Source organism: Arvicola amphibius, chromosome X (genome assembly GCF_903992535.2).
Source record: "Arvicola amphibius chromosome X, mArvAmp1.2, whole genome shotgun sequence".
In the NCBI taxonomy this organism is placed as follows: Eukaryota; Metazoa; Chordata; class Mammalia; order Rodentia; family Cricetidae; genus Arvicola; species Arvicola amphibius.
Window position 1 is genome coordinate 21,089,669 of NC_052065.1, and position 25,847 is coordinate 21,115,515.

Genomic DNA, 25,847 nt, shown 5'->3' on the forward strand with positions numbered 1-25,847 from the left:
GAATAGGCTTCTGGCCTCAACACTGACTGGTAAGCCCTTGTCTCTCCACCTCAGCACTGAGATTACAGGTGGGTTGTGCCTGTTTTTTTACGTGGGTGCCAGTGATTTGAACTCAGGTCCTCATGCTCATGTGACAAACACTTTACTGTTTAAGCCATCTCATCAGCTCCCAACACTTTTAAAGAATAAAATTATAATGTTAGATACTAAGAAAGAGCATTCAAAAACTCCAAACTCCATTCACAATAAACTTCTAAGCAGGAGACATGTCAATGTCATGAATGACATACGTGAAAACCCTCAGAAATAAGAAAGGAACATCTACTCTCACAACTACTAGGCAATAAAACAGGAGTTCTAACTAGTGAGGTAATGCAAAGAAAACAAATGTGAAACATTCTATTTAGCTGATGGCGCACGCCTTTAATCCTAGCACTCAAGAGGCAGAGACAGACCATTCTCTGTGAGTTCAAGATCAGCATACTCTACATAGCAGCTTGCAGATCATCCAGGGCTAAACAATGAGGCTCTGTCTCACAAAAAATCCAGTTTGTAAATAAGAAAAATCACCTTTACCCCCCGGCCAGTGTGATCTTTGTTTACCCAGGAAAAAACAAATCAACAGTTTATTCAGAAAAAAATCAGAAGAGCAATAAATAAAACCAATTATAGGAAACACTGACTCTCTGACAAGATTAAAAATGGTGATATGTTGTCAGGGTTTCTGTCCTACCTGATTCCCGCAGTCATTAAGTCCCAAAGAAATCACACACAGGTTTACTTTAGTTATAAACTGATTGGCCCAATAGCTCAGGCTTCTTATTAACTCTTATAACTTATATCAGCCCATTATATTTGTCTGTTAGTCATGTGGCTCCGTACCTTATTCAGCAGGGCAGTCACATCTTGCTTCTTCTGTGGATGGGACAGGACTGCAGAGGAATGGGCTTCCTTTTTCCCAGAATTCTCCTGTTCTCATTGACCCACCTCTACTTCCTGTCTGGTTGTCCCACCTATACTTCCTGCCTAGCTACTGGCCAATCAGCATTTATTTAAAATATAATTGACAGAATACAGACAATTTTCCCACACCATTGATAAACCTGACAAAACTGACCAGAAAAGAAAGTAAAGCCCAGTTAATCAAAATCCCAAGTGAAAGGGGGCATATAATATTATTACAGAGCCTGAGGATATTATATGCATAATTAGGGAGTACTTCAAATATATTTTTCACTTTAATTTGAAAATGAGATGAAATGGACTAATTTCTCAAATACCATAAATCACCAAAACTCAGCCACGTCAAAATAGCTTAAATCATTCTATAACTTGTAGAAAACAAACTCTCTACTTCCATGTGGCTTCATTAAGTCTATTAAATATTTAAAGAGGATATAATCCCAATTTTTCTCAGTCTCTACTAGAAAACAAAAGAATAATAATACTTCTCAGAAAATATATGGGGCCAGCATTAATTTAAACATACAAAGACACTGCAGAATAAAAGAAAACTTTATCAAAACCTCCCACAATTATGAATATAGAAATATTGAAAAGAAAACAGTAACTAATCACATACAGTAACACATAAAAATAGTAATATCTCACAACCAGAGATTATTCTGGGAATACAAAGTTGGTTTAATATTCTCAAAGTAATCAATGCAATCCACAACATTAGCAATCAAATTAGTCAAACCACATAATCATGTTAATTGGTGCATAACAGTTTAGAATAAATCAAGTATTTATTTATAGAAAAAAAGTTCCCAGCCATCTAAAACTAAATGAAAACTCCCTCCTTATCATCACGCCTCCTCACATTCTCATGCCCCAATAAACACCTGGATCTTAGCCCCAAGTAAATAATTTGCCCTCAAAAAGTAATCTGACAGTTAGAAAACGAATGTTTGGTGGATCTTTCAAGATTGCCTTGGAAACTCAGTTCCAAGGAAGCCAAAATGAAGAGGTAAGGTTAAATGGGAAGTGTCCTGGTGTTTTCTAAAAGAATCTACCCTTAAGACAAAGTGGAAAAAAATCTTTGGGGGCTGTTGGTGACCTAGGGCCCACTGAGCAAAGAAAAGCACAAACTCAAAGTGTGGAAGGTGATAAAAATGAAGGGTATCCCAATCTTTCTGATCTTTCTTTACAGAAGATCTAGTTTCTTTTCTTTTTCTTTTTATTTTTGTTTTAGATTTATTTATTACAGCAAAAAATAACGAATGCAAGCCCAGTCACTCCCTCACACACCAAGAATGTCGTCATTCTTCTTGATGACATAAACAATAGCTCCTTCCTAAAAGGACAGTTTGTCTTCCTTGTCTTTTGTCTAAATCAATACAACTAGCAGGGGCAGGAAACAAAACAGGATGTGAACAAGAGTACTATCCCTAGAAAAACAAAGCTAAATAATCACTCAAACGCAACAACTTTCTAAACATAGACTATAATTTATATGTATATATTTTCTACCTTATGACCATCCCTATAAAATGAAATCCATTTTCCAGAAGCTGGATCCTAAATAGGGGAGAAGGAGGAAGAGGTGGAGTGGGTGGAGGAGTCGGAGGAGTAGGTGGAAGAGGAGGAAGAGAATGTGGTGGAAGAAGAAGAAGTAGAAGTAGAAGAAGATGAAGAAGAAGAAGAAGAAGAAGAAGAAGAAGAAGAAGAAGAAGAAGAAGAAGAGAAGAAAAGAAAGAAAGAAGGAAGAAAAGAAAGGAAGGAAGGAAGGAAGGAAGGAAGGAAGGAAAGAAAGAAAGAAAGAAGGAAGGAAGGAAGGAAGGAAGGAAGGAAGGAAGGAAAACCACTGCCATCACATTTAGTTAAACTTACCTTCCATAGGTTATGGGGAAAGAACATTAGTATAGAGAAAAACACAAATCTCAGAATCATGAAAGATGCCCATATCTTTATCTAAGCTTGAGGTACCATACCGGGTAAGAAAATATTAATGTTTAACCATTATAATTACCCCAGTGTTGTGAGAAGCAGGTGAGAATTGAGGTGGGCTAAAGGAATAGCGGATCCATGTCTCCTTTCTGGGGTCTATGTCTACTCATTGAATGGTGGTTAAATTCCCACAAGTTACATGCACAAATAAAAGAGAATCTACTAGTTTTCACAGAGTCCAGAGGTTCCTCTGTGAAATACCCATTTTAGAGACAAGGCTACTGGAAACACAAAAGCTAAGCAAGAGTTGCTAAATTCTTCAACAGGAACTGGTGTTTGATAATCGAATAAGGAGACTCAGCTTTCTCGGTCGCAGGGAGCCTGTTGAATCCTACCTGAAATATGCATGGGTGGGGAAGGCCGAGCTGTCTCCCACCCTGTGCTAGCCCTCCCCCATCTTGGGCTTCATCTGTCAAGAAGACCAACTAGTCCAGAAACCAATACTAACATTGATTTAGGCAAACAGGCCAGTAGAGATCCCATAATCCCTGGGAATATGAATCGACTCATACCAATTCAATTGCCATTCAGTTAGTACTAGGCCTTGGTGCTGACCAGAAGGGAAAGGCTGTACTGCAATAGAATTAAAGGGCTCAATAGTCCTGGACTGTGGAACAGCAGCTGCAGTCCCCACCAGGGTCCTCTGACCTCAGGATAGAAAAACAGAATATACCCCAACTCCTGGGAAGGTTCCAAGCACAGAGCCAAACCCCCATCACTGTGGAACAGTTTTTGTTATCTACAAAATCCAAGCTCTGGGCATGTGTTCATGTTCTAATTGTGCCTGTCTCCCCAAAGAAAGCATTATGGGTTAAGCCATTGTGGGCATTGCTTTGTCAATGCTGCCCATCCTGATAACTACGACCACCTTGCCTTTGGTGATTTGGTGCAGCCACCTGGCTCCTGCTACCTTGGAGTCCAATTAAACCACTGCATTTAATTCATCCAACTGAGCAGCAGCATCTCCAGCCCTAAGGTCTGGCACAAGGAAAAGGGCGACAACAAAGCCCATCAGATGTGCTGGTGCCCCTCACCATTGTGCGTTTTATAGGATTAGTGAAGGGCCTGTCTTCTGGGCCTTCCCATTGTGAGGGATTAGGATTTACACAGTGTACCCACCCAACCATTCCAATTTCCCTGAGCCTTAAAATCCCTTCATCAACACTAAACTGGGGGGATTATCAGGCATCTCCAACTCCTTTTCAGTAGGCCATCTTTTGACAAATGCTTCAGTCAACCGTTTAACAAACTTTTGACACATTTAACTGTGTAAGCTTTCATATTAGACCTAGACTCTGTTCTGGGATAGCTGTACACTGTGTGAAGAGTATTGCTGTGACTGGTGTAATTATAAAGCTGAATGATCAATAGCTAGACAGGAGGTATAAGCGGGATTTCCAGAGAGAGGAAGGAAGAGGAGGAATATAGACAAGCAGGAGTCGCCAGGAGACACAGAGAAGAAACAGGAGGTGCAAGATGGAAGAGAGGTAATGCCATATGATAGAATGTAGATTGATATAAATGGGTTAAATTAAGCTTTAAGAGCTAGTTAGGAATAAGCCTAAACTATAGGCTGAGCTTTCATAATAATAAATCTCTGCCTCATTATTTGGAGATGGCTAGCGGGACAGAAAAAAAAACTTGTTACAAGAATCTCTACTGAGGCCGGGCAGTGGTGGCACACGCCTTTAATCCCAGCACTCGGGAGGCAGAGGCAGGCGGATCTCTGTGAGTTCGAGACCAGCCTGGTCTACAAGAGCTAGCTCCAGGACAGGCTCTAAAGCTGCAGAGAAACCCTGTCTCAAAAAAAAAAAAGAATCTCTACTGAGTGGATCCATATCAATAAATTCAGCCTGATCCAGTTTTATGTTCCTTCCACCATTATCTCACATGCTTAAAATCCATTCCCACACATAATCCCCAGACTTCTGCTTGAATGAATTAGCAAACTCGTTAAGCTTTTTAGTAGCGTAGTGCATCTCCTCCTGGACTACACTTTCTACCTCCCCTCTAGGAGCCTGCTCATCTTTATTCTGGCTATAGATCTAGAGGTAACTATTGGTGGGCCCAGAGGGGCATTGCTGGTGGGAATGTAAACTTGTACAACCACTCTGGAAATCAGTATGGCAGTTTCTCAGAAAATTGGGAATCAACCTACCTCAGTTTCCAGCAATACCACTCGGGCATATAGCCAAAGGAGGTTTAATCATATACTTCAAGGACATTTGTTCAAGTATGTTCATAGCAGCATTATTTGTAATAACCAGAACCTGGAAACAAGCTGGATGCCCCTCTACTGATGGGTAAAGAAAATGTGGTACATTAACACAATGGAGTACTACTCAGTGGGGGAAAAAAACAATGACATCTTGAAATTTGCATACAAAAGGATGGAACTAGAAAAAAATCATCCTGAGTGAGGTAACCCAGACCCAGAAAGATGAACATGGTATATACTCCCTCATCAGTGGATACTAGCTGTAAAGCAAAGGATAATGAGGCTATAGTCCATGATCTTAGAGAAGCTAAGTAACAAGGGGAACCCTAGAAAAAATATACATAGATCCACCTGGAAAGGGGAAATAGCTAAGATCACCTGACAAAATTGAGAGCATGGGGGTAGGGAGAGAATGGAGGGTGGAAGAGAAAGAAGAGGAGTGAAGGGGATGGGGAAGGAGAACTTGAGGGAACAGAATAATTGAGATAGGGAAAGACAGACATGAGAGCAGGGAAAGAGATATCTTGTTTGAGGGAGCCATTATGGGGCTAACAAGAAACGTGATACTAGAGAAATTCCTAGGAATCCTTAAGAAGGACTACAGCTAAGACCCTAAGCAATAGAGGAGAGGATGCCTAAACTGGCCTTGCCCTGTAGTCAAACTGATGAATATCTTAAATGTCACCATAGAACCTTCATCCAGCAACTGATGGAAACAGAGGCAGAGACCCACATCAGAGCACTGGACTGAGCTCCCAAAGTTCAGCTGAAGAGTGGGAGGAGTGAGAATATGAACAAAGATGTCAAGATCATGATGGGGACACCCACTGAAACAGTCTACCTGAGCTAATGGGAGCTCACCAACTTTTGCAGGACAGGGAAGGAACCAGCATAGGCCCAAACTAGACCCTCTAAATGTGGGTATAACAGTTGTATGGCTGGGACAGACTTTGGGGCCACTGGCAGTGTGTCGGGGGCCAGCCTCAACAAGATTACCTTTCTTCCAGAGTGGAGGCATGGGAATTTAGAAATATAGTAAAAAGTACAAAGACGCAAACAAAAATAATAAAATAATAAAATGCAGAAACATATAGGATAGTATCAGGAGGGAATTTCAGTGAATACTGAAAATTCATCTGTATTTAATTTCCAACAGCTTAATATACTCCTGACTTCAAAAGGTAGGAATAGAACAAAAGGACTATATTAACATACAAATTGAAAGCCACGGGGTACATTCTTCGCTCACACCCTTAACTCTTGCCCTAGACCAAACACTCCTTAGGCAAACCACTCCCTGGGTGGAATCTCAAGTTATTCCCATAAAGGAAACAAGAACTTAGTTGGTTCCTTAGACTTTTGTTTTAGGTAGGAACCAACTACTTCCCTATTTCAGGAGCACAGGGTCTGGCAACTAGCCACACCTGTTTATAGTAGTCTTGAGAGAGCAGCACGCTGCGTTCTCTCTTCCCCAGCAGAGTTAGTTTCCCCCTCCCTCCACTCCTCCCAGTCATCTCCCTAACTTCTTCTCTTCCCCAGGTTCACTCCTCCTCCACCTCCCTTCAAGAAAGGAGCAGATCTCCCAGGGGTGTAACCTGCACACACCTAGAATTCTCGCGCTTGGAACAGAGAGTCAGGAGGATTGAGAGTTCAAGGTCAACCTGGACTATATAATGAGACTGCTCCCTCCCCCCCCCCCAAAAGAGCATTGAGGACATGGCTTGCTGGTACTGTGCCTGATCAACATGTATTACAACCTGGTTAAATCCCTAGCACTGAAAGCATTTTGGAACCCACTAAAATGTCTGAAGGTTGGAGACTGGTTAACTAAATTGTGGTGTAGAGACATGTGTCTCTTAACCATGGAGTTCATTTTAGAAAATATATTATCGGGCATTTTCATTATTGTCCAATCATAGAATGTTATTACACAAACCATGACAGTATAAGTCAATCATTTGGTGTGGCCTCTTGATGCAATCAAGAGACGTAGTAAGCAGGGGATGAACAAGGCTGGCCTCGGAGTAGCAGCATACCATTTTACAGCCAGCACTGTTTGCTTTGGGACATTCTAGTTTTAGTTTAGTTTTATACTGTGAGGAATTGAACCCAGGGCCTCACACATGGAAGCAAACACTGTACCACTAAGCTGCATACTCAGCCCTAAATGCTGTATGTATGTAAGTAGAAACCTATTTTCAAATGCTGAATTAAGTATTGTACATTAAATACAGAAGCCAGTACTGTATTCGTGCTTTATGATTGACTCTCAAGTATTGTTTGCTATACTTTTCTATATCTGGATGCACAATATGTCTCTTTACACTAGCATCAGGACAAATACATGAAAAATATATTGCAGTGGAATGTCTTGATGGTTGATATCACTAGATGATAATTGTTCAGCTCAAGACAAGCATGGTGTCACATGCTTGTAATCCCAGTGCTTGGGAAGCTGCAGGAGCAAATCATGAATTTGAGGTCAGCCTAGGCTGCATAATAAGACCTCAGACCAGCATGGGTTATAAGACTTCATCTCATAAAGAAAGGAAGGAATGAAGGGAAGTAGGGAGGGATGGAGGGAGGGACGGAAAAGAAAGAGGAAGAAAGAAAAGGAAAGGAAAGGGAGGGAGGGAGGGAGGGAGGGAGGGAGGGAGGGAGGGAGGGAGGGAGGGTGAAGAGAAGGGTAGGAAGAAAGAAAAGATGGAGGAGAGAGAAAGAAAGGAAGTTTTCAGCACCAGTATAATCTCTACTGGATGATCATCACTAGCCAATGCCTCATTATGTAGCACATAACTGATCGTCAATGTACTTCCATAAAACCAGCAGGTAAAAATCAAGAGTTCTATATGCACTTAAGAGGAAGATCTCTAAGATACAGCTGTTCAATTAAAAGAAAAGTGGGGCCAGGGTGACAGCTCAGCTCATCAAACCCCCCCCCACACACAAGCCTAACTCCCCAAGTCTCAGTGCCAGAATCCATATCTAAAACAGGATGCGAGGACATGTCTCTGTAATCTCAGCATTCCTACAAGCATGATGGTGGGTAGAGACAGAAAAATCACCACGGTGGGCCAGCGGACATGGAGTACACAATGGAATAAGAAGGACCCTGACTGTTAAACAAGGTGAAAGGATGGAACCAACTTTGGAAAGTTGTCTTCTGACTTCCATACCTCTGCTATCACACACACATGCACACACACACACAAACAAATAATTTTTTTAGAAAGAAGCGTGTCTATCAGTCCATTTAGAACGCTAACGTATCTTGGACCACTGGGTCTATATAATCTCAAACCTGGTTGTATCTGTGAAGGAGGATATTATTGAATCAGAGGCTCGGGGCGTTTTGGAAAGTGGAAGTGAGATGTAGGACTGAAAAGAGAGATACTGGTTGAAATCCTGTTTACGTGGCGACCAGACATGTCTTCGTTATTTTCTTGTTGCTGTGACAAGCACCTGACAAAAATCAATTTAGAAATGAAAGGTTGAGTTTAGCTCATAGTTTGAAATTATACTCCATCATGCCAGGGAAGGTGTGGCAGCCAATCACGAAGCAGCTAGCTGGCCATATTGCAGCCACAGTCAGGAAGAAGAGAGCCATGAATGCTGGTGCTAGGCTTGCTTTCTCTTTTCTATTTAGTCTGGGATCACAGCCACTTGAATGGTGCTGCCTACGATTAGGTTGGGTCTTCCCACCTCAGGGAACACAATCTAGAAATTTTACCCAGACATGCGCAGAGCTTTGCCTTATTATCAACTACTGTTCTCCACACTCCACAGCAATCCTGGAGTTAGTCTCTAAGCAAAGTGAAGCTGAGAGACTTTAGACATGGAGACATAAGGCAGAGTAGAGGCAACATAGGAGTATAGAGATTTTTCAGTTGGTAAGATTAAAGACTCAAACCTGTGATGGTGTTGCACACCTTTAATCCCAGCACTGGGGAGGCAAAGGCTGGCAGATATCTGTGAGTTCGAGACCAGCCTGGCCCACAGAGTTCCAAAACAGCCAGGGAAACCCTGTTTGAAAAAAACCCTTTTTGAAAAAAACAAAACAAACAAATCATCAAACCAAAGACTTCCAGTTACAAAGATCTGAGTATTCTCTTGTTGCCAAAACTATTATGCCCACATCACACTGCCTGGGGGTCAAAAATAATTTGCTGATTCTTTGTTACCCACGTGGAACGTTCACTCAACTTGTCAACACATCTTTCTACAGAAGTGACATGTTAAGGTTCTCCTAAAATGAGAGACACGTGCCAGCGAAATGGAGGCAGGAGGAGACAGAGTAAATTCAGAAAGCAGCAACAGAAAAACATCCAAGTCTTTAATAAGTATCTACATAAAGGAAAAACACTGTGCCCCTGAAAATAGATCCAGTCACATTCTTAAATAAATAAATGGAAAATAATGAGTAAAATATAAGGAAATAAAATTGTGTACACAGAGAATACACCAGTTATCTAATAAACATCCAGAAAAAGAGACCCAAGAAACTGGAACAAAGGAAAATATATATTTGTGTGTGTATGTATGTATATACATATATATATACATATATATATATATATGTATACTATTTTTCTGGACTTTGAGGAAATGGCTCTCCAGTCTGGCACATCATATCCAAACATTAATGATTTTGATTCAAGTTAGGCATGGTGATATGCACCTATAATCCCAGCTACTTGAGAGACCAAGGCAGGAGATATACAGATTTAGAGCTAGCCTGGAAAACATAACAAGACTCATTACGAATAAATATTTCAGAGAATACCCACAAGAAATTGAAAAGATAATACACCCAATGAGAAAAATACTTGTAAATTATACATAAGAAGTTTATGTAAAGAATATATAAAGCATACTAAGGAATATATGAAAAGATATGCAAAAAGCCTACAGGCATGTGAAAAGTCACTCAACATCATGAAACACCAGGGAAAAGGAACAAAAGTCACAAAGAAGTAGCAATTCCTATAGTAGTATATTATCTGTGTTTTAAATACATAAAGCCTGCCTGAAGATCAGAGGGCAAAGCAGTCATACTAGCCAACCATAAAGGTCAGGAAGTGGTGGCACACACCTTTAATCCCAGGGAGACAGAGACAGAAGTGTGAATTCAAGGCCACCCTGGGCTATGTAAGATTGAATCTGTCTAAAAGAGAAACAGAGTTCACACAAAGGTGATCCCAGTGTTTGGGAGTCAGACACCTTTAATCCCAGCACTAGGGAAGTGGAGACAGGAAGTTGGGCAGAGAGAGAAATATAAAGGGGAAGAGACAGGAACTCATTGGAGTGTGGAGTCTGAGGTTGGTGGAAGGCAATACCCAATCTCCCCGTTGTCCGTCTGAGCCTTGGTAGAGGTAAGTGCTCTCCAGTGGCTTGGCTGCTTTACTTTTCTGACCTTCAGCTTGCACCTCAATATCTGTCTCTGGATTTTGCTTATTCCCATTCACAAGGACGGCTATAATACAAAGGATGGACACTGACGAATGCCAGCGGGGAGGCACAGAAATTGCACTTAGAAAACAGTGCTGCCACTTGGAAAACTGTTGGCAGTTACCTGAAAACTTAGGCAGTTGCATGACCAAGAAATTCCAATCCTACATAGATAACAAAAGAACGGTAAAAAAAGGAGCAGTAGCAAAAGAAATACATCGACATCTATAATGTGAGCTGGCCTTTTGGAGCCCATTCCCTATGGTGGGATGATGCCTTGCTCAGCCTTGATGCAGTGGGGAGGGCCTTGGTCCTGCCTCAACTTAAAGTGCCAGGCCTTGTTGACTCCCCATGGGAGGCCTGACCCTTTCAGAGGAGTGGATGGGGGAGGGAGTTCAGGAGGAGGGGAAACTGTGGTTAGTATGTAAAATGAATAAAATATTTAAATTATCTTAAAAATATCTAAATGGCAAAACTGTGGACTCAAGTGTCCCTAAATTAACAGGTAGGTAAACAAAATATGATGTAATCATACAGTGGAGCGGTATTCAGCCATTAAAGAGAGTGGCATACTGAAAATGGCTGCCAGGTATTCACAATGAGAATAAATTATTGCAGCTTTTTAATTTATTCCCATTGGCATTTGGGGGCTTCTCTCTCTTTATCTCTTGAATATACTCTGGAGAAGCCCCCAAAATGCCACTGGGGGCATAAATTAAAAGGGTGAATACTAGTGTCAAAGCATTTCTTCATGCCCCTACTTTAATGGCTGTATTAATTTCCATTCCTACAAGCAGTGCAAGGGTTCCCATGTCTCTCACCAGCATTTCTTTGGTGACGGGGCTATTTATAACAGCCACTCTATCTGTGCTTAAGGGGAATGCTTTGTGCTTTTGGCTTGTGTTTCCATGACAGCTAATGACATGAAGCAGTTTTTCATATATTTATCAGTTGGTCATTTATATCTCTTCATTTGAGAAGTTACTCTTGAGACTATTTGCCAATCTTTGCTTTAAACTGCTTGGATTTTTTTTTGTTCAATTTTTTAAGGATATAAATTCTCACAGATAAATAAATACCTGGTAAATAGTCCCTTCCATTCTGCAGATTGTCTGCTCACTCTCTTGTTCCTTTGCTGTGCAGAAGTGTTTGAATTTGATACAATCTCATCTACTAATGTTTATTATGCAAGTCCTATCTAGAAAAAACATTCCCTGTATCTATATCTTGAAGTATTTTGTTTATGCCTCCTTCTAATCTTTTCAGAATTTCAGGTCTTATATTAAAGCCTAGGATTCATCTTGAGTCTAGGTTTTCTAGAGGATTAAAAATAGGGGTCAGTGTGCCTGTTGCATGCATGTTTGTTTCAGTTTCCCCAGACTCATTTGTGACAGAGGATGTCCTTTTCTGCAATGTCCGTTTTTGCCAATGTGTAACCAGACTCACCTGGTTGTAAACTAGGTCATTTTTCCTATGTTCTCTATTCTGTGATTTTGCTTTGTTTCTGTTTCATGCCAAGATTGTGCTATTTTGATACTAAAACTTAGTAGTGGCTCTTGAAGATATTTTTGACATCTACAGCCCCCCCCCCCCCCTCTCTCTCTCTCTCTCTCTCTCTCTCTCTCTCTCTCTCTCTCTCTCTCTCTCTCTCTCTCTCTCTCTCTCTTCCTCCCTCCCTCCCTCCCTCTCTCTGTTTGTGTTGCTCTTTTCATATTTTTTTTTTACTTTTTACTTTTTGAGACAGGGTTTCCTGGCTGTCCTGGAAGTCTCTCTTCTCTGTACAACAGGCTGGCCTCAAACTCAGAGATCCATCTGTCGTCTGCTCCTAGATGCTGAGGTTAAAGGCATGTGCCACCATGTCTGACTCATGGCAACTTCTTTACAACTATATTCATAACCAGCAAACTAGTGTGGTACTGGCATTTAAAACAGGCATGCAGACCAATAGAACAGTATAGACCACCCAGCAGCAAACCCACACATTTCTAGCTAACTGATTTTTATAAATGTCTATCAATAGCACACCATCAGAAAAATGTAGTTTCAAATGGGAAAAGGGAATATCCACAGACAAAGGAGTAACATTTGGCACTGTCTCACAGCGTGCATAAAAACCAACTCAGAATGGAAGCCCTAAAACCTTCAAACAACTGCAATAAAACACAGGGGAAATGCAATGTTATTGATCTGGACAAGTGTGTTTTTGAAAGAAAACCTCAAAAGCATAATCAATAAAAGCACAAACAGATGGAGTACTGCAAACTAAATATTTCCTGGGGAGTAAAGGACCTTAACCAACAGTAAAGACAGATAGAATATGAAAAAATATTTTCAAACTATACATGTGACAAGTGATTAATATAAAGATTGATATATATATATATATATATATATATATATATATATATATATAAAGAACTCCAATGACTCAACAGCAGCCTGGTATAATAGCACCTGCCTGTAATGCCAACATTCAGGAGACTGAGGCAGGGGAATCATAGATTACAATCTAACTTGGGCTACAAGGGCAGATCCTGTCTCAAAAGCAAACAAACAACAACAAAACTCCTTCTGCTCTGTTCTGTGGAAGGCATTGTCTAGAGAATGAAAGAGAAGTCCTAAGACGAGAGAAACTACTCACAAAAGGTATTTCATAAAGGACAGCTATTCGAAATAAGCAAAAAGTTCTCAATGCACAATTATAAGAAAATAAATGTCTTATTTTTTTCTCTTGGATCATGTGAATACTTACAAATGCTCGACACCGAGTCAAATCCCCAATCATAATGACAGTCTTTTAAACCTGGCAACATAGTGGGCAGGCAAAATGGCTCATTGGGTAAAGGTACTTGCCTCCAAGTCTGACAACCTGAGTTTGATCTCCAAAATCCACACGTGGAAGCAGACAGCTGACTCCTGAAAACTGTCCTCTGACTTCCATATGAAAGACCAGACACATGCATCCACTTACATTGACTCAAAAACATACACATGCATATGCACACATGCACATATACACAAATAAGCAATAAATATAAAAAATGAAGCTTGAAAGATGGATCAGTGGTTGAGTAATTGCTGCACAATCGTGAGGACTGGAGTTTGGATTCCCACGCTCACATAACAACCTGGATGTCCCAAGCATGTCCCTAACCCCAGCTTCTAGCAAGGCAGAGACAGAAGCATTGCTTGTGCTTTGCTTGTTTCTACCTTGCTGAAGAAACATGAGCCACAGGTTCCAAGAGAGACCGTGCTTAAAAGGAATAGATGGGGAATAATAGTAGAAACCATCCACAGTTATGAGCACCTGCACATGCATGAATGTCCTCCAAACATGTAACCTAAATAAATAAATAAAATTACAATTGTCAGAATGCCTGGAAAACACCTTATCAAAGAAGATATTCAGGTAGCAAATCTGCTTCAATACATGTTATCCAGCTTCCTTTTTTTTCCCACAGGTGTTTTCTCTGTAGCTTTGGAGCCAGTCCTGGAACTCACTCTATAGACCAGGCTGGCCTCGAACTCACAGAGATCCACCTGCCTTTGCCTCCCGAGTGTGGGGGTAAAAGGCATGAGCCACCACTGCCCAGCTCCATCTTCCTTTTACCCTCTTGCCCATCTCCCAGCCTCTGACTCGTCTATGTTCCTATCATTACTCTAGATTCAGATTCACTTCACATATGAGAGAAAACATGCAGGGCTTGTTTGTCCAGCTTCTTTTGCTTATTTCATTAGAGCATCAAAAGATCAGACAATAATAATAATAAAACTATTAGAACTGTTCAAATCCAAAGTTCAAAGGCACCAAGGGGTGGTGAGAATACAGAACAACAGACTCTCAGGCACTGCTGGGAGGAACATGAAGTGGCACAGTCCCTTCAGAAGACAGCTTAGCTATTTCTTACAAAGCTAAACATGTGTTTACATCCTGTAATTACACCCCTGGTGCTTACTTAAAAGAGATAAAACTTGTATTTATGCAAAAGTCTGCACATAAACACTTAGAGAGGCTTTACTCAGAATTATTCAATGAAAGAAATCAAGATTCCCTTTAATGAACAAACAACTTCTAGCACTAATGCTATTCAATGATTTCCAAAGTGAGTTCTCAAAACATCAAAGAGCCTTGGACAAAGTACATATTCCCAAGCAAAAGGATAATTTAAAAAATGTGTTTATAACCGAACACCAGTATCATGATAAATAATGAAATGTGAGAATTTCTAATAAAGCCAGGAAAGGAGATAAACTCGCATCATCGCCACTAGGACTGTTCTCAGAACACTACATAATACAATAGACAAACGAATTAAAGGAGATATGAAATTCTAAATAAACAGCAATCGTATTTGTTGATGGCATGGCCATATAATTCGAAAGTATGATGAAATCTGTAGAAAATGTATTAGAAGCAATAACATATTTTAACGATGTGCTAATAATCCTTATTTCATAACAAGTACAGGTTGATAATGGGGGAGAATTTCTACGCGGCAGCAACCAAAACTAGGAAATATTCAGTAAGGGCTAGAAAATTTGAAAATGGTGCCAAGAAACAGAAAGCAAGTGAATAGTTAGAAAACCAGTGCTTCCTTTGGACTAGGAAGACTCCGTGCCATCAATATGCAGATGGCAAGCTCCAAACTGACAGACAACCTCAACATAGTCTTTCATAATCTCAACAGGTATTTGAGAATCATAAAGTTCACATGAAAAACTATGTGGACATACGCAAAACTTTTCTGGAAAAGGAATCAAAGGACTGTTACCCTCCAAAATATGAAAACGGATTATAAAGTTGCGTTGATTAAAACAGGATAGCACCTGTCCAGGCACAGACACTCAGACTGATGGGGGAGAAGACAAAGGGCAGAAATAAGCACAGCACATTTGAAAACTCAAGGATAAGAACAATGGCTCAGTTCTATGGGTTTAAGAAATTACTCAACAGACGATACTAAAAAAAAAAAAAGTAGACATAGCATTTCAAGGGCAAAGAAACTGTACCCCTATTCCAACTCTACCCCAAAACAAATTCCACATAGGCTTAACTGTAAAACTAAAACCATGAAAGTACCAGCAGAAATGTTGGATAAATCACTATTAATATCAATATTTGGAACTAGTAACATCTTTGTAAGGCATAAAATAAAACCCAGATTCTATAAAAGAATTGACCAACATGTTATATGCATGACATATGTAACTTTAAATAAAATCGGTCATCACATATGTGACAAGGAAAGTCAAAAGACAAAAAATGGGTTTGCAGAACGTTTGGGAAAATATGTATTTGACAAGAATATTTATTGAACATTACTTCTTACAATAATAAGAGAAAATAACACCCACTAAGAAACCTGGTTATATAATTTCTGGTATATACACATACTGCCATACTATATGGTGTTATCATTTTAATAAGGTTCTGATACATAAAGATGTTATTGATAAACTGCTATATATTGTGTTTAAAAAAAAGTTACAGAATTTTCACTGGTTTAAAAAATTATATGATCATACTTATCTTTATATAGAGATATAGGCATGATTATAGAGTCATAAAAAATGCCTTGAAAGATATGGAAGAAATTATTTACCTTCTGGGGATTGACATTGGGAGTGAAGAGTTGATTAAGGACTTTTTTAGTTTATTCATTCATTCGTTCATCAAATAGTTATTTAGGTTGTCCTGTGGAGTATCTTTTAGGTCCTGAGGATATGGGTGAGGCTTTGGTTGCTATTTTGGAAGGGAAGCTAGACAAAAAGCAAATTATACAAATGAGCAAGAAAATCTCAGGCAGCGAAAAGTCTGTGTGGAAAAGAAAAAAAAATCTAACAGAGAGCAGTGGGGAAATGATTTGGGTAGGTGGTTTCGTGTTGTGAGGTTGACCAAAGGCCTCTCGGAGTAGGTGGCAAACAAGTTGAGACTTAAGTGCCATGAAGGAGCCAACCACCAGAATCAAGAGGAAAAGCAGTCTAACTAGAAAATGATGGGGTGAACTAGAGTGACTGATTGACAGTCTGATCGGGGAAGAGCAGACGCGATTAAGCCTTTATGTTCTTTCAGGTTTTTATAAATAAAATACTGGTAGCAATTTTAAATAACAATGCTACATCGATGCTTAAAAAAATAAATGCAGAGAACCAGATAGACTGGGTAAATCACTTAGTCAAGTTCATCTCACTAAGCCTCAGTTTCTTCATTTGTAAAACGAGGAAAAGAACACTCACCTGGGAGGGGATGAAGCACAAATTAAATGAAATCTATGTAAAGGGTTGCTTGGGTTGGGCCTCTTTTGGATGCAAGAAACAGACACCAAATGAAGCAAGATCAGGAAGCAGAAATCCAAGGATAGGAATTCAAGTACAAAGAGAGCTCATTGTGCCTGGAGCTTCGGGAAATGTCTAGACGTGGCATGAAGCTCTGCTCTAGAGGTTTGTCGTTAATATGACTCATCCATGTTACATGTCTGCTTCTCTCTGCACAACTGCCCCCATGCTCCTTGCTTAGCCAACCACACTTAGCTGTTCAACAGGCACTTGACCTAGTCCATAGCACTCCCAACCCAACCAGCATCTTGATGTACTGGACCTCTCGGCTTAGCTCCCCACAACTAACTGGCAACATCCCTCTGCATCTCTTATTTCACATTCCCAAGGAGAGCAGATCGGATTGGCCCGCCTCATCTACTAAAGCTGGGCCACTCACTCACAGGTGGTGGGACTGGACTTGGTTCAGGTGCTGTGCCCCGAAGGGAAAGATGTAGTACATAGTTACTCCCTACTGGACCATTTAGGAAGAGCTGCCTATGAGTAGAACTCCCAGACTCCACACACAAAGAGATGTAAGGATGGCAGGCAAGAAGTGACATCTCCAATGTACATAGGTCACAGAGTGACTGGCATTTAGTAATGATCCAACAAATGGTCATAATTTTAACAGTAACATTATGCCACCTCCTACAGGAAGCCTTCCCAGAACTCTGTCAATCTTTCTAAACTTTCCTCCTTGGGCTAGAACCCTGAAAACAGGAATCATCCAAAGTTTTTAAGGTAGAAAATACTATGCTGGGTCCTGTGAAAGAAATACACACACACACACACACACACACACACACACACACACACGATTGTACACATACACACACAAAGCAGGCCCTTATCCCAGCCTGGAGGAGCTCCAGGGTCACTCACTACAAGGTAAAAGGCAACATAAGCCACAGCGATGCAGACAGGGGGCCCTGGGAGTTCAGAGAAGGGCACGCTGTTGTTTATCCATATGTACGCCTGTCTCCTAGCTACCTCCCCTTAGATGTCCCAAAGGTACTTAGAACTAAACATATTTAAAACTGATCTCATCCACTCCCTCCCAAACCTGTTCCTCATCTCAGATTCCCCCTCAACAAGGCAAATTCATCCAAGCCACTTGCTCAAGCCTGAAACATGAGCTGCAGTGGTTCACCATGTCAGCTGTCGCAGTTGCTAAAGTTGTCCCTGAACCTTTGGTGTGTGTTTGCCTTGCCCCAAAGGTCAAGACTAATAATAAAGTTGAGCGCGGCTGCAGGGCAGGGAAATTAAACCCAGCCTGGAGACAGACCAGACCCAGCGTCACCATAGTCGATTTCTGATTTGACCTCTGAAGTCAACCAGTATGATCCCTTTTGGGAAGCGACTTAACAAAATCCTTAAAAAATGTTTATGGTATTTCCCCAGAGACTGTGCTTCAACATCAATGCCCATATATCCATGTACACTCCCAAGAAGCAAAAGTTCTCAACACAAGAGCATTCCTTGCAGGGACTTTATTTATTATTTATTTTTTGTTCTGATCGAGTACTGGGAAGTTGTCTTGACATCCAGCAAAAGCAAACGGGTGAAGCCCAGCTGTCTGATGGAACATTCTACAACTATTACCTAGGGACGAAGGCTGTGGAGATTCTATAGCAACAGGGAAAATTTATTATGCTGTAACTAATACAGCATACAGGCTTATGTGTATACCAGAACTGCAACAATGTAAAAAGTGTGGGGGCTTGGGATTAACTAGAGGACATTGAAAACATGAAGTTAAAAAAAAAAAATGAAGATCTGAACGTTGTCATCTGTGAACTATCCTCCAGCTGTTGATCTGTTTAGCCAGTCTCATCTTTCAGTCAAGGCTCTTAATCATATGTCAGGTTTCTATCAGTCCTTCAGTAAGCTCTGCCCTGACAAAGGCGGGCCACGCAGCTTCCATATTCTCTAGTATGTCAAGGCAGGAATGGTAGCTGATACAAAACTAAACGCTTTCAAAATGTATGTTGCAGACTACATGAAGCCCACTTGCAGTCTTTTGCAGGCACGGTCACCCCCTGGCGGCCACTAGCCTGTCCACCCTCGGGTGGCTCTATGGCCGCTTGGACAACCGGTTCACCTCTGCGGGGCCCAATCCCAGCACTTCCCCCTCTCGCCCCACTCACCCACCCACCCCCGCATCCAAGACTCCTCCCTTTCTGTCCTTCTGGCCCCCGTAACTCAACGTCCTGCACTCTTGGCTCAAGCTCCCCACCAGGTTGCGCTCTCAGACCTCCCTTCCCCAAAGCCCCCTCCAGCTGCAGTGACGTCTTTGTCACTGGTTCGCATGCGCCCTCGCCCGACCAATGATGGAGTGTCACAGCCACAGGCCCCAGGGGTCCCCCTCTGATTTTTCCCTGTGATTGGGGAAAAAAAAATGGAGAAAACCTAGTACTAAGAAGGTGATGCTTCCAGACTCACGGTTCTAAAACACAGTGATATACAAGAAAAGCTACAGTCCCCAAGAATATTCGTTTGGCCATTGTACCCGCAGCTCTGCAGCACAGATCGCCCGCCCCTAGCTGAGGCACCCCGCTCCTCCACACATCTAGATGGGGCCCCACCTTCCTCGCAGCTAGTGGACTGAGCGGCTGGCAAGTGCTCTCACACCAGGGAGGGCCCAAATCGAGGCTGATGCAATCTGGAACCTAGTGGGAAACATGTGGTGCAAGGGGTGCTGGGAAGTAGTTGTCCGATCAGTAGCCCCATTTCTATAGAGGCATACGAACCCCGGAGCCCTAGAAGGTTTGTCAAAACAAAGACTGCTGTGGGTCTTGAACTGTCAGGGATTCTGTGTGCACAGATTAAAATGAGACCTGAGAAAATGCATTCTAACACTTCCAAAGTCTTGTTCGGGGACTACACTGTAAACAAAACCTGTGATGCAGAGTGTTTTGGATTTTGTTTTTAAAAAAAGAAAGAAAAAAAGAAAATAGTGGTATCTGGGCAGTAGGATCACGGATTTGAGGCCAGTGTGGATACTGTGTCCAAAAAAAAAAAAAAAAAAAATCTACAAACAGGTAAAATTTTGCTAACTTCCATTAATAATAAACTGCAAACGTCCCTGGGGAGTAAAAGAATGTTAGTTTATGAAATTAAAATGTGCTGCACACTTACAAATTGCTATGGAAAGGCAGCGACAGGTAGCACACACAGCACTTCCATGTGCTGGCCTTTTCGCTAGCAACACTCAGGAGTGTTAATCCCAGCTAGATCCAATCTATCCAATCTACATTTCTAGTCCATAACAGGATCTGGCACCCCGGACCTTGTCAATAAGTGTTTGTGGCTTCAATTACTTTGTTTTATTTTTTGATTCATTCTTTCATTCAATTTGGGATTTGTTTGTTATTTTGTTGGTGCTGTTACGTAACCCAGGTTGGCCTTGAATTTGTAATCCTCAGGCCTAGACGCCCCTCCTAGGTCCCTCCTGCTTCCCTCTCCTGAGTGATAAGATTACAGCCTTGCACCACCGTGACTGGTTTGTGTAGGTTTTCTTTTTTAATCAGAACTAGTCCCAATTTGGTGAAGCAAACAAAAATTAAGACAAGCAAGGCCTGGTAGTACCTGCCTACAATTCCAGTACTTGAAAGACAGGCAAGAGAATTGCTGCAAATGAGAGGCCAGCCTCATCTACATATCAAGTCCTCGGCCGTTTCTGGGTACACAAACGTATTTTTAACCTTAAACACGCGAGTACAAAAGAAGGTTGTAGAAGATCAAAAGTGGAGTCTAACAGGCTTCTGGGCAGAAGTGAGACCTGGAAGATGAGTAAGCGTTAGCAGAACATGAAGAAAAGGCTGCTTTAAGCAAGCTGAGTGAATGGCGAAACACATGACTCCCAGACTCTGGGACTTTACAGGCCAAAGAACATGTTTTAAAATTGTGTAAACCAGGTGTGGTGCACACCTTTAACCCCAGCACTCAGGAGACAGAGGCAGGCAGATCTCTGTGAGTTTGAGGCCAGCCTGGTCTACAGAGGGAGTTTCAGGACAGCCAGGGCTGTACAAAGAGACCCTGCTTCAAAAACAAACAAAAAAAGAATTGTGAGCTGCTCCAGTAGATGGCCCACATCCGTAAGTGTGAGCAGCACAATTAGACTCAGAAAAAGCACATGAAGTTGGGAGGAGGTAGGAGTGGATCTGGAAGGAGTAAGGGGAAGAGTTGAGGGTGATGTGATCAAAATGCATTCATTATATGCTTTTATAAAACTATCATAACCGATAAAAATAGTCTAATTATGAGAGATAGATGAAGCATTGCAAAAGAAGAGCAGTAAAAGGCCTATCACCATATAGATATATGAAATTTTCAAAGAATGAATAAAATGTTTATTTAAAAAAAGAATTGAGATTGGATTGCTCAAAATTAATGAAAGAAAAACTAGGAACACATAGATGCCTGGGGTAAAAAAAAATGAGTCAAAATGTAAATTACTCTACTTAAAGCCTGGGGCAAAACTGAGGAGGGTTTCTGTGGGAGATTAGAATATTCAAAAGAAGCTGAGCGGTGGTTTCCACACCTTTAATCCCAAGCACTCTGGGAGGCCGAAGCACAGGGAGGGGATCTTGATGAGTTTGAGGCCAGCCTGGTCTACAGAGGGAGTTCCAGGACACCAAAGCTACACAGAGGAACCCTGCCTGAAAAAACAAAAGGATATTCAAAAGAAAAAGCATTGATGGTAGACTTCTGAAAGCACGTGTCAGAGAAGAATTGAGTGGACCCTAAACTGCCGCCACAAGATGATTCTTAAGCCAACGCTGCCCTAAATACGGCAGTTTTTGCAAAACTAAGAAGATAAATTTTCTCTTTTACTTTTGACATTTTTTATAAATTTTGGTTTTGATTTGAAGAGGGGTTTCGGGGAGTGGATGCGTGTTTTGAATGTATGTTTAGGAAATCTATTAAAATGCCATCAAAGAAGCAGAGAGTTCAGTGGGTACGCATACGGAATACAGTGTTTACAAAATTAGTTTGGAAAAGTCACTAAACAAACACATTATTAAAGCTTTCAAAAGCAAACAGAAAACCCGGGGCTGGGGGGGGGGGGAGACTGTAATTTGCAGCATTAATATTTTAGGACATTCAAATGTATTCTCCTTTGTCTGGTCTCGAACTTATTATGAAGCCTCAATCTTGGAATCCTATCTCAAATCTCCAAAGTGCTGGGATCCCGGAAATGTGACACAAGCCCATCTAAATGTAAGGTTTTCCACAAAAAATAAAAATCACAATGCATGCAAAAAAAAAAATAGAAAAGAGGCCAGGCAATGGTGGTGCATGCCTTTAACCCCAGCACTTGGGAGGCAGAGGCAGGTAGATCTCTGTGAGTTTGAGGCCAGACTGGTCTACAGAGTGAGTTCCAGGACAGGTAGGGCTGTTACACAGAGAAACTCTGTCTCAAAAAAGAAAGAAAGAAAGAAAGAAAGAAAGAAAGAAAGAAAGAAAGAAAGAAAGAAAGAAAGAAAGTCCAGTTAAAGGAATAAAATTAGGAACTAGAGAGATGACTTAGTGGAGGACCTGAGTTTAATTCCCAGCATCCATGTCAAGCAGCTCACAACTTCCTCTAACTCCAGCTCCGACTTGTCAAATGCCCTCTTCTGGACCACATGGAAACCCACACACAAGTGCACATATGCATACAGAGACACATAAATGAAATTCAATCTTTAAGAAATGAGCCAAACAAATTAGTAGGAACCACCCCTCAGGAAGTACAAACCATATGATTTACCAAGCAAATGCTTTCAAACAGTTGACTCAAATATGATCAGATAACTAAAGGGAAACATGGACAAAAATCTAAAAGGAAAGAATTTTTAAATTGTGTATGAATATCAATTTAAAAGAGGAAATATGAAGAGAAACCGAAATGAAATGTTGGCTATGAAAACTACACTAACTGAAAAATCTATCAGAGACATTTTAACAAAGCTGTAAGTATAAAGATTAGAACAGAAATAAAATTAGCCTAAAAGAGAAAAAAATAAGGGCTGAATTTTGAAATGATAAACTCTTTACTAGACTAACAAAGAAAATATGAAAGAAACATTAAATATATAAACTCCAACCTGAGGGCAAGTGAGATGGTTCAGCATGTAAAGGTGCTTGGTACCAGATCTGACAACCTGAGTTCAGTCCCTAGACCACACATGGAAGAAATAGGAAATCAGCTCCTCTCACTTTGTCCCTTAAACTACATACATGTACTATGGTGCACACACACACACACACACACACACACACACCACACAATGCACAAATAAATAAATAAATGTAAAACTTTTAGTCCAAAATTAAACTGGAAACATCATCACAAAAAAATAAGAAAACATTATGAACAATTACATGAAAATATCAAAATATCAAAGACATTGATAACCAGGTAGTAGTGGGCATGCCTTTAATCCCAGCCCTCAGGAGGTGAGTTCAAGGCCAGCCTGGTCTACAGAGCTAGTTCCAGGACAGTGAAAGTTACACAGAGAAAACCTGTCTCAAAACTACCCCCCCCCAAAAAAAAGACATTGATAAATCTCTGAAGAAAAACTCAATTTCCAAGGTTAAATCAGAAAGAAATAGCAAAAACAGATCAATAACATAGGTTGCAATAGTAATTAGAAATTAGTAATTATAAACCTCCTACTTCCCCCCAAAAAACAGGACAAAGTGAATTTACAGTTGAATTCTATCAAACTTTCAAATAAGACCTCAAACCAGAACTGGTAAAATGGCTTAGAGGTAAAGGCACCTACTGTTAGGGCTGCATATCTAAATTCAATCCTCAGAAACCACATGGTGGAAGAAGGGAACCAACCTTTGAATGCCCTTTGACCTTTACACACACAGTATAGCATGTACACACACACACACACACACACACACACACACAAATAATAAGTATACAGAAAAAGAATGGTAATACCTTTTCTTTTCTTTCTTTTCTTTTTTTGTTTTTTTCTTTTTGTTTTGTTTTTTGTTTTTCGAGACAGGATTTCTCTGTAGCTTTGGAGCCTGTCCTGGAACTAGCTCTTGTAGACCAGGTTGGTCTCGAACTCACAGAGATCCTCCGGCCTCTGCTTCCCAAGTGCTGGGATTAAAGGCATGCGCCACTACCGCCTGTCAGCAATACCTTGTCAATCATTATGAAAAGAAATGTTAAGCATCTATTAGCAATAGATGACAATTAACACAGAGACACACAATTGGCCAAGGCATAGAGAATAAAAGCCTGCAGAACACTCAGTCCTAAAAGGAACATCTACACTGCAACCCCCTTCTCACAGTTTCCGGGATCTTTGTGGAAGAGGAGGCAGAAAGACTGTAAGAGCCAAAGACGGTGAATGACTCCATGGAAACAGTAGCCACTAGACACCACCGGGCAACTGCGCACGTGAACTCACAGCAGTTAAGACAACACAGCACAAGCCTTGTGCAAACTCAAGCCAGAATAAATCTCAGCATGAAGAGGAGAGGTGAACATTAAATCCCACCCCTAGCCAAGGAACTATTGACAACTGACAGCTGCCGGGAGAGGAGCGAGTCAGTTTTCTTTAAGACTGTAGCTACTGGTCCATTGACCAGAACCCAGCGGAAGGTGACACACCCATGGGCAGGACAAATTGGACTTGATGGGCGAAGGAAAAGAAAGAGGATACAAGGTTGGGTGGAAAGAGAATGGGGGTTTGGAAGGGGTTGGGGGAGGAGTGAATACATCAAAACGCCTTGTTTGAAATTCTCAAAGAACTAATTTTTTAAAAAATACAAGATAAGGGGCTGGAGAAGTTCGCAGCAGTTAAGAGCACTTCCAGGGATCCTGAGTTCAATTCCCAGCATCCACATGATGGCTCGCAGCCATCTGTAAGGAAATCCAATGTAACACCCGATTCTGTGTTACCCTCTCGGTACAGTTCAGTTCACAAACCACTGTACCTTGCAAGAGTCGGGCAAGGGCCTGGAGATTGAAAGAACACACAAAGAGACCTGGGTCATTCGAAAGGAGATCAGCTGAATGCTGTTTATTTAACTTTGGGGAAATCCTTATCTACCTCGCTGTAGGGCAAGGATTTCCACCCAGGCAGGTGGGAAATTACCACACCAAAGATGGAGTCAACAATGCCCTACAGCTAATCACTAGGCGGGGCAGAGGGAGCACAGGAACAAACAGAATGTTTTAGTTAGCTGACCAGAAACTGTCCTCAAGATGAACCCCAGGAACAAGGGTAGACCCGGGCCCTACACTCCAATGCCCTCCTCCTCTGGCGAGCAGAGGAACATGCAGACAGAGCAGTCATATACACAAATCTTTAAAAAAATACAAGAAGAAAAAAAATTACAAAAAGAGCTGAAGGGATACTTCCTAACACACTTCCTGAAAACAATGTTACAACATACCTAAGGTGTACAAAGATATTCTCCAAAATATCTACAAGGCAGTATCTCTGATGAATGTTGACACAAAATTCTTAAATAACATGAAACAAATCGGGGCTGGGGCGACAACTCAGTAAAGTGCTGGCCACCCAAGCACAGGAACCTACGTTCGGAGCTCCATAACTGACTTAAATATACAGACATGGTAGCAAGCACCAGTAATCATAGCGTTGTGTGGGGTGTAGACAGAAGAAGACCAGGGGCATGCTGGCCAGCTATTCTAAATAGCCAAATGAACAAGCTTCAGGTTCAATGAGAGACCTTGTCTCAGAATATAAGGTGGAGGGCAAGGGGCATGTCTCAGTGGTTTAGAGTATGTGCTGTTCTTGCAAGGCACTCAGGTTCAATTCCCAGCAACCACACGGTGGCCCGACCATCTGTAAACCCAGTCCCAGAGACTCCAACACCCTCTGTCAGCCCCAGGGACACATGTGCCACAATACATGAATATAGGCAAAAC